Source organism: Corvus brachyrhynchos, unplaced genomic scaffold (genome assembly GCF_000691975.1).
Source record: "Corvus brachyrhynchos isolate BGI_N302 unplaced genomic scaffold, ASM69197v1 scaffold91, whole genome shotgun sequence".
Classification (NCBI taxonomy): Eukaryota; Metazoa; Chordata; class Aves; order Passeriformes; family Corvidae; genus Corvus; species Corvus brachyrhynchos.
Genome location: NW_008236442.1, coordinates 3,366,199 through 3,376,211, shown reverse-complemented (window position 1 = coordinate 3,376,211; position 10,013 = coordinate 3,366,199). Strand labels below are relative to the sequence as shown.

Below are 10,013 nucleotides of genomic sequence, written 5' to 3'. Positions count from 1 at the left end.
TGTCTCTGCTTCATGCCTGTTAATAAATGTGTCCCCTCAGCTGCTGCTCAGGAGGGGTGAACACACTGCCACCACGGGATTTATGGTGTATTTGAATGCATATAATCTAACACCTTGCTTGAAACAAGTGTGGGGTGGTTGGAGGGTGAGTTTGGAAGAGCAAAGGTCCCTTGTGTTGCCATATTGAGAATGGGTCTGGGTGGCTTTACCTGTGGGACAGAGTCTGAGACTCTGCTTCCTAAGAAATTGCTGTCCCAAAGCAAGGTACTCTTCTTCCCAGACAGTAAAACCACAGGGGTTATTTGAATGAGAAGCAACAAGTACCTTTAATTCGGTGCAATTGCCTGGGAGGGTTAACAGGTTTGTGATGTTTGTGATTTAGTGCCTCTGTGCTGCTATTCACTACCATGAAATTCTGGTGTTAAATGCCCTTTCAGTTTTGCCACTGTGAAGGTGATGAAAACTTTATACAAAATTTAAAGTCTCAAGTGAAGCCTGTAGAAATTATCTGAATGAACTGGGTAGTTTAATACCCATTTCCTGGCAGCACCAGCTCCTTCATGAGCTGATTTTCAAAAGTTCTGTGTGTGCTGGGATGGTTTTTCCCAAGAAGTTCTTCTCAACTTGGTTAGAAACTGGCTGGTGTCCAGAACTATCCAAGTGGCTTTGAGTCCTGGTAAAACTCCAATTTACTCAGACCTTGCTCTGGAAAAGGCCAAATATTGTCATGCCTTTATGCTTTGGAGGTGCAAGAATTTAATCATCCGTGTGTTTCGCTTGCTGGAGGAGCAATCTGAATTGCTGAATTCAGGGAGGGGAAAAAAATAGCTGTAACATAAACTAAACAATATTTCTAAAGGCATGATGTCTTGACTGAATGGTTTTAATCAGCATAATTTGAATACTCTGTCATTGCTTAGCAAACAAAGCCCTAGTTGGCTCACAGAGATATCAAATAACTAAAGCAGGCAATATCCCTGCCAGGGTATTCTTATCTTCCAGTTTGGTTCCTGTCTGTGCACACAAGTAGGATGAAATTGGTGCATGTAGAGGAGGGAAGGGGAGCTCTTCTGCATGTGTATAGAGGTGCTTGTTTGAGATGTCTGCCCACAAAACAGCTGCCTGACTGCAAAAGGGTTTGAGGCTCCACTTCTAGAAAACAGCCTTGGGTACCTCCTCATTTTTGCTGTGCAGATTGTTTGGGTTTAAGCTTGTTGAGAGCAGGGAGGGTCTGGTTTAAAATACCAGCTGGTCAGAAAGGTGGAACCCCCTCAGGTGTATCTTAAAGATTCATTTAAAGAAGAAAAATTGCTAACGTAAAGCTGGCTGTGTGTTCTTAGACGCATGCACAGCTCTGCAGTGAAAATGACTTCTGCTCCTTGTTCTGACAGTCTCTGTGTGAAAACCTGGACTCCTCACGTGGCCATTGTTAGGCAGTGCTGTACCTGAGCTCGCTCTTTCTGCTGCTCTCCTGCTTGCTTAGAATTAGATGGAAGAATTAGAATTAGATGGAAGGTGACAGGTCCTGGAGGAGAGGTGTTACCAGGATGTTGAGCACATGACCTCCTCCCGTGGCTGTAGGTGCTGTCTTGCCTGGCAGGCAAGCCTTGGCTTGCTTTTCCTTGGGGATCCCGGCACTCCTGAGGTGTGGCAGCTGTTACCTGGCCCTGGGGAGAGGGTGGCCATGGGATGGGTGCAGCTCCCGGATCAGAGTGTGGTAAAGCAGGAGGTTTGGACGAATTGGTGCTGCATGAAATGAATGCAAATAGCAGAGGAGATGGAGGAGGAGGAATCCCCATGTCTGTGGGGAGCTGACAGGCAGGTACTTGTCCAGTGCTGCTCTGTAGCTGCAGACCTACCAATCTCAGTCCTCTCTTTCCAAAAAGGGATGTTAATGTAGGCCCTGAGCCAGGATTAAGCCTAAACTTCTAACAATATCTTTCGCTGCCTCACCTTAAAAGCAATTTCTCTTAATAGGCAAAGACCTGCTGTTGTTGTGTCCGAGGTGAAGGCGCACAGCACACGTGGGTGTGCAGCAGCACATCTGTGAGCAGGAATAACTGCACAGCTGCTCTCCAGGAATTCCCATAAATCTAGCTACTTTTGCAGGTGGTTGTGTTGGTGGCACAGCCTTGTGTGTAGGGAGACTGTCGTCTTCTTATGTCCCTGTATTTCTGAAAACTGACCACTAAATTCCCGGTAGTGCTAAATGGAGTATTAATTCTCAAGGCTTTCCAGGCACATCGATGCTGTTGTGCAGGGATGTGTGCCAAGGTGTTCTCATTCAAGCTGTTACTGAAATCCGACACTGTTTGGGGCTATCTGGCTTTCAGGGTTGCTCTGAACCAATGAACCTGGCCTGCTATTTAAGTAAAAAGGTTGCTTAATCCAGAGATCTCTCTTAAAGAAAATCTAAACCAGCACCAAAATAACCCTAGAAAAAGTGATGCTGCTTCTTTGAGGGAGGAGAAGTATGACAGAGCAGTGTCTGTGCCTTTGTTAAATTATACAGGGAGCAGGAAAGCTGCTGTTTGCTGATGCATCTCTGAGTTACGACCACATTATCCCGGTGCGCGTGTGCTGCCGGGCATGGCGAGTGCAGCTGTGGGGATACAGCTTCCTTAATGGCTCTGCTGTTCTGCACTGATCCACTCACTGGAAATCTTCCCATTTATTTCATTTGCTGCGTACAATCTTTGCTCTCAAGTCATCTTTTCCCTCTTTGTTTTAGGTTCTCTGTTTTGGAAACTGTCACAAGGTATTTTCAGATTGATCTTTCTTCTCCCCCTGCAACCTCCTCATCACGATATGGTCTCTGGCTCTTTTTGTAGCTGTTTAGCTTCCTACAATCCTGAGACAAAGGAAAACCCACCTTCTGTACGCTGGTTTCAGGCCAAGCCTGCCTTATTTAAAATTATTGTGGGCACTTGCCAGAAAGGAATCCCAAGTCACAGTGAATTACCATGGTGCTGGCACTGGCTGCAAAGGGAAGAGTGAAAATATACACAAAATGAGTTGATGTTTTCATGTCTAGCTGTGTATTTACAGGATGTGAAAGTTTATGGCCATGCAATGGGAACCAACATGGGGAGGTAAGATATATTCCCACAGAGGTCTCTGCCAAGATGGGAACAAGGGCAATATCCTGCCTGCATTTCTTGGGCTGCTGGCAGGCAAGAGCAGCAAGGTCACTGATTTTCCCAAAAGGGTTTTGTTTTATGAGGATGTTTGTGGCACATGTTCTGTCCATGTCAGTGGATATGAAGAGCAGGTCAGCCCTCTGCTGACATCTCCTTGGCTCGGGAACAGTGTCGGTGCACATTGTACGGCATGTCCAAAAAAAGCATTTCATAGCCTTTTCCTTCATTTAGGGTAGGGTGAGGAATAAAAGCAGCAGACAAATCTTGCAGCTGGGTGTTTTGCTGATGGCTAGATGTGTTTGTTGGGACAGAAAGCTCATTGCTGCTCTGATTTCTTGGTAATGGGGGTCCTTTGCCTGCACAGGTACGTAGGTCACTGTGGCAGGAAAGGAGGAACAGTTGGTGCTGTAGAAAATATACTTCTTGTTTTTACAGTGTCTTTTGAAGTCTGTGGCTCTCTGCCCTGGGGATTTAACATTTCAGGACAGGCCCTTTTTCCTGGGGTTGAGTGCCTGGCCCAGATGGATGAGCAACTTGCCAGGCATCAGGTGTTGGTCACTCCTGCTCCCACACAAGCTCCTGGGGACAATGGGAATCCCCCCTGCTTCGGACAGTTTGTGGCATTCACTTGCTACTGCACCTCGTCTCCAGCTCCCTGTGGCAGTTGTACTTTCCTCCCCCTGATTTGCAAAGGGGTGGGCTTTTGTTTTCCCCTCTGCCTTGTATCCCCAAGAGTCCTTTGGAGGACTGGTTTGCCCGGGCTGTCTCTTAAGCATCCCTTGTTTAAAAGCCCCTGCCATAGATGTTGCATCTCCTGCCACAGCAACAGCTCCATACTTTGCACCTGTAGTGAAAGCAGTGGGAAACAAGGGCTACTACAGTGGCAGTGTGCCACCAAGGTGAGCAAATGCCATTTCCTCCAGGATCCTTGCTCCTGGATCCGTGCATGCCTTGCCAGGAGCGCGGCGAGCGTGCGCTGCCGCAGTCTTTGTTCCTGGTTTATTGGACCTGTCTAACAGCAGGGCTGGCATTTGCTCTGCCAGGGTTTCTTCTGCTTGTTTAGTAGATGCTTGTGGGCATCTAATAATCAAACCCAAAATGAAATGCATGAGAAGGTGAGGCTGCAAGCAGGAGATATATGAGCTTTCAACTGTGTCTGCGAGGGATTCTCATCCCTGGGGATGTGTGTTCATAAATGCTGGGCTTGTTGATGGCACAACAGAGACATAATTACATGTCTGTTCTCTGTCACAGCTGTGTTGTCCTCTTGTACAGACCAGGCATAAATGTGGGGTTCCCAGGGGAAAATCTGTGTAATTATGTGTGTGTGTATTTTCATGTTACCCCTGTAAGCGAAAAGCAAGAATTTCCCATTTTTTGCTACCACATGTCAAGCCTGTCTTTTCCCTCCTGCTCCTTTGCCAGTAGATGTGGATTTTTAATACTTTAATTTAAACTATTCTTTCCCCCCTACAATTTGATATTCTGTATTTTTAAATTTTAGAGGGTGCCTTTTTCTGGGTCAAACCAGCAGGATTTTTACTTTTTGCTCATTGCATCTGCATGTCTTAGAAGTCAGCAAGTCATCTGCTACATTTTTTCCCAAAAAAGTATTTTTCAGCAAAATTTCCTGCAGTAAAGTTGGTTTTAAATAGAAGCCCCACTTGGAGCTACTGAACCTCAAAGCATAATGCCACCAAAGACTGTAAAATAAGGAGGTGGGGTGGGGTGTAAATGTCCATGCTAAATCACATAAAGACAGAGTCCCTTGAGTATCTCTAATGCTGCGTGATGGATGAGAATTTCCCAAAATAGACATTTGGATTTTTTCTTTTTTGAAAGGACTTTGTCTCACCATGCGATTGCTGACAGTGATGCATAAAAGCAATACAGAGAGCGAGCTCTTCTCTTGGTCCTCTTCCTCTGGCAGAGGAATAGAATAAACACTGTGTTGAATTCATATGCCATATTTCTCACTGGAGCAAATGTTTAAAACATTTGGGAGGAAGTCTCGAGCCTGACTGCAGTTACCTCGCTGTGGCTATGCAGAGTACCTGGTTTGATGTCTGTGAAGCCAGTCAGGACAGAAAATGGAGATTGAGCTCAGAGCATCCCCCTCCCAAAGACTGTTATCACAGGAGCATTATACTGCAATTCTCTGTGTTACCCTAATACATACAGTTAAAAACAAGAAATTAAAGCTACATTTGAATTTCTGCTTTCATGTTCTCTCTCTCTTTTCCTGTGCCTTTACTTTACAACCTCTGCAAAGACTTTGAACTGTGTTGTTAGAAGTGCAGCAACATTGGGTCAGGCATCCCTAGGGAACAGGGAGCTGCTTTGGGTCACCCAGCAAAGAATATGTTAAAAGTATCACGATAGGCAATACAGCAGCCTAGGCAAAGCACCATGGCTTGGTGCCTGCTAATGGAAAACGAACAGCTTGAATTTTCATGTCAAGTCCTAGAGAGTTTGAGGTGCCCAGTTCTCTAAACTATTCAACAAAGTGCTACATCAAACAGTGCCTTGTCACATAGTGTGCACTGAATTCACGTCCCTTGACTGTAAAGGGTGTGGGAGTGCAAATCTGAGGACATTGGCCATCCAGTGTGATGAATTAATGGTTGAAAGTCAAGTCATGTTCACTGACTAGAAAGTGGCCAGACAGGGGAGTGTGGGCCACAGAGCTTAGGGAACTTCAGATGGAGAGAACCAAAGTTGGCTGTCACCCATCAAACTTATAGACAGTTTAGAATCTTGACTGTGATTCCATTGAAATTAAAAGGGAGAAGCTTTTGTTATGAAACACAGGGAAAACTGCTTGCTGTGGCGGCAGGAGCCCATGTGTGTAGGTGTTGTTTACATAATGCACCATATCAGGACATTACTAAATCCAAAGTGGCATCCTCAGCTGCAGTCAGCCACCTTCTTTTCTGCTATAAATAATGAATCCATTTTTTACTTCAAAAGTAGTCCCATTGGGGAAAACTGATCAAGGCCATTTTCAGGGTCTTGGAGCTTTTAATGTGTTTTCCAGCTGGGATGCTTTGTCTGCTGTGCTGTTCCTCAAGCTGAGCTCTCTACAGTTGGTGTGACACAGCTTCAGTGCAGTGTGGTCACCCTGTAAAGCTTGTCAGGGACTTGGTTTGTGTCACGTCTCGGGCTAAGGACGGAGAACTTTGTGACCCATTGCTTCCAGTGTGACAGCAATCTGAAACACCCTCCCTTTGCCTGTGTCAGGTATGTTTTACTCTTTTAGACTCTTGAATGTTCGTTATTTGGTTGTAGTTTGGGATGTGAGGATTCACTGATTGTAATCTGTGGTCTATTACTGCGATGAAATCACGTCTTCTTATAGCTGTGAAAATGTAACTGGTGTTGAGTTTGAAAGCAATAAGGCTTCTGTCAGGCAAGGTTTTTCTGGATCTGTTCTGAGGATCAATTACTTTTTAGGAGCACTCTATTTATTACATGGGGTAATGTGAGTGGGAAGACTCTCAACTCTGGCGCTGCATCAGTCTGAGAAGTTAGAGGTGCTTGGAGGTGCAGCAATTTTAAACAGTTCTTGCAGGGAAGATGTGGTGTTAGCTGGTGGCTCTTGCTGAGAGGCAATTTGAGACCCTTTAGATATCATTTAAGTGTCGGGTGTCATGTGAAAGGATAGCAGGGGAGTGGAGAAGGTTGGGGCTGCAGCGGTAGGTGCTGCAACCAGGCAGCAGCTGAAGAGTGCTTTCAGACTTGGAGCACTTTTACTGATACTGCTGGAGGCAGCAAAGCATGGCTTGAATGGTCAGAAGCTCAATTAGTAAATTCAAGAGAAAGGGAACTGTTTCTATTGTGTGTTGTGAACAGCCTCAGCCAATAAATAGTGAGTTTATGGTTATAGAATGGTTTGGGTTGGAAGGGAGATTGAAGATCATCTGGTTCCAACAGGCAGGGACACCTTCCTCTATCCCAGGTTGCTCCAAGCCCTGTCCAACCTGGCCTTGGACACTTCTAGGGATGGAGCAGCCACAGCATCTCAGGGCTGTGAACAGCCTCAGCCAATAAATAGTGAGTTTATGGTTATAGAATGGTTTGGGTTGGAAGGGAGATTGAAGATCATCTGGTTCCAACAGGCAGGGACACCTTCCTCTATCCCAGGTTGCTCCAAGCCCTGTCCAACCTGGCCTTGGACACTTCTAGGGATGGAGCAGCCACAGCTTCTCAGGGCAACCTGTGCCAGGGCCTCACCACCCTCACAATAAAGTATTTCTTCCCAATATCCCATCTAACCCTGCCCTCTGTCAGTCTGAAGCCATTCCCTCTCATCCTTTGCACGCCCCTGCCCTGGGTAGGCTGCAGAGCAGTGACACGTGCTGTGCTTGCTCATGTTGGTGGGTGCCATCACTTTCACTGCTTTTCTCATTTTAATTTGCTCTCCCACTGCAGCTCTGGGCTTTAAATACTTGCAACTGGAATGGGATGGGTTCTGATTAAAATAAACATGATACAGCAATTAAGCATGTGATCATAGAATTTGTGCTCCCACCAACAGTAGGTGGGTTTAAACAAAAATGGGGGTGGGTAAAAGTGGAACTAGTTTGTATTAAAAAAAAAAAAGTTGAGTCCTCTTCAGGGCTGTAAATCAGTTTGTCAGATTTCTAAGTGCTTTGATTCAAGAAAAGGTTTTCTTTTGCTGCCCTAAAATCAAAATTAAGCCAAAAATCACAGAACTGAATTAATTATCTTTGAGTTAAATCTTGCAAGTAATACTGTATAAACACTTCAGATCCAAAGGGGATTACAGGCAAATACTGAGCGGATGGAAGAGTTTAGGGATGTTCTGAATTGCAAAACAGGCCTTAAAAAGCATTTCTGGAGCTGCACCTCTGGGCTGGGAGAGCATGGAGGCAAGGATGAGGTAGCTTAGGGCAAACAGCTGAGAGGAAAGTGGACTTGGCTGAGCTTGGAGAGACTGAATGAGATCAGAGGACACAGAGAGGAAAGAGAATGGCTGAATGTCTCTGCCAGTCAGGCTTCAGCCCCTGCTCCATCCCATCCATTCTCAGGTGCTGCCAGTGATGTTTGCTATGCTCCATTTGCTTGGTGGGGTTTGGGGTGTTTTCTGTCAGGAATTGTGCCTGAGTAGGGTGGGTGGAAGCTCTGGCTGCTCCTGGCACCAATGATCTTGAGCAGACATCTTTGTATGGGCCTGTTCACTCACCTGTGAAATGAGCATCAGCCATAGCAGGGAACTCAAATCCACTGATCATTGAGTGCTTGGGATGGCATTTTACTTTGGATCACTCTTGAAATAGAGTGGGATGTGAAATTCTGTGTCATCATGATGTGGCAGAGATCACCTCATTGTGATAGCAGGTGAGGGGAAGAGACAACTTAGGTGTTTTCTGTGATGAAGGAGAATAACTAGTGTATTGCATAGTTTTTAATGCTGTATCAGGACAGGTATTAAGTGCCAGATTCTTTCTTGTACAAGACAAATCATTTCTTTATCCTCTCTGTCTGCAATAAAACTACACATGATTAAATAATGGCTTCATTTCCCAAAGAACAGTAGATGAATCTAAAGTCTCGATCTTCCCTGTACAGGCACCTACACAGATTTTATATTTGTCAGAGAAATAATTTGAAATGTTACTTTGTTTTCCTAGCATTTTGGAGCTTTTCCTCTGTTTGAAATGCTTTGACTTCTCTGTTCTCATTTTTACCTGCTGTGACTTGTGGTGCAAGCTCCCTGCACAGTTAATTTCCTTGGATGATTTATTTACCAGTGACACTGCAGAGCCCTTGACATAGTAATTGCAATGATGTGTTCATCCAAACATCAAAGGCAGGAGCCCCTGGGTTCTCATCTCCCTCATGCTGCTGCAGTCCTCCCACCTCTCCCTTTGTGCTCCCTCTTGGTTGCTTTAATCCTTTAGGGGAAGGAAAAAATTATGTCATAATTGGATAAGAGCTGGGTGAGTGCTGGGGTAGGTTTCTGTAGCTAACTGCTTCGCTGGCTGGCTTTGGTCAGAGGTGCTGAAATGCTCTGCTACGTCACTGCTGTCCCCATGTCCCCTGTGACCCAGTGCTTTAGCTGGCTGTGTCCCAGCAAAGATGGGCTGTGCTGTAGCTGGCCAGAGAACAGCAGCGCTGCCTGCTCTGCTCTTCCTGGAGATGAAGCGGGGAAGAGGGGGTGGGTGTGTGGGGAGAGGAGTGGGGAGAGCCCTGGTTTGCCTCTTCCCCATCTGTGTTTGCATCTTCAGGGGTCAGACCGGTCTTGTGGAAGACCTTGATGGGCTGAGCAGGACCTGACTGTGCTGCAGTCGTCCCTCTGCTCCCTGAGTGATCTCAGAATCACAGAATCATTAAGGTTGGAAAAGCCCTTTAGGACCATCGAGTCCCATCATTAGCCCAGCACTGCCAGCTCCACCACTAAACCACATCCCTAAGCACCACACCTACATGTTTTCTGAACATTTTCAGGGATGATGACTCCATCAATTTCTTGGATTTTCTGTCTGTCTGCTGCCCAAGAGCCCAGCCTGGGCTCAGCCTCTGCAGGAGGAAGACCCCTGCAAAGCCTGCAGCAGAGGCTCCTTGAGATTGGTGCACAGCTCAGACCTCTCTGTCCTTGTCACCTCTGCTCCATGGAGCTTGTCCCAGGCAGAAGTGATGCTCTCCCTGGCTGTGACTGACCCTGGCTGGGACTTCAGAGCAGTCATCAGTCCACTCCAGTGTGCGCAGCAGACACCTGGGTACAGTGATTCCTGCAAACCAGAACCTGAGCACGCTGGATAAACACAACTGTGCAGCTCTTAGAAATGTTTTCTACTTCCCCAGCCCTCCTCTCTTTGCTCTCTTCTTTCATATAAGAAAATACAGCTT

The 10,013-nt window shown here is 46.1% G+C and overlaps 1 protein-coding gene across 1 annotated transcript in view; it reads left to right on the top strand.

The window, feature by feature from the left end:
- FRMD4B (FERM domain containing 4B) overlaps window positions 1-10,013 on the top strand; it is a 113,953-nt gene that overhangs the window by 230 nt on the left and 103,710 nt on the right. The window lies entirely within an intron of this gene.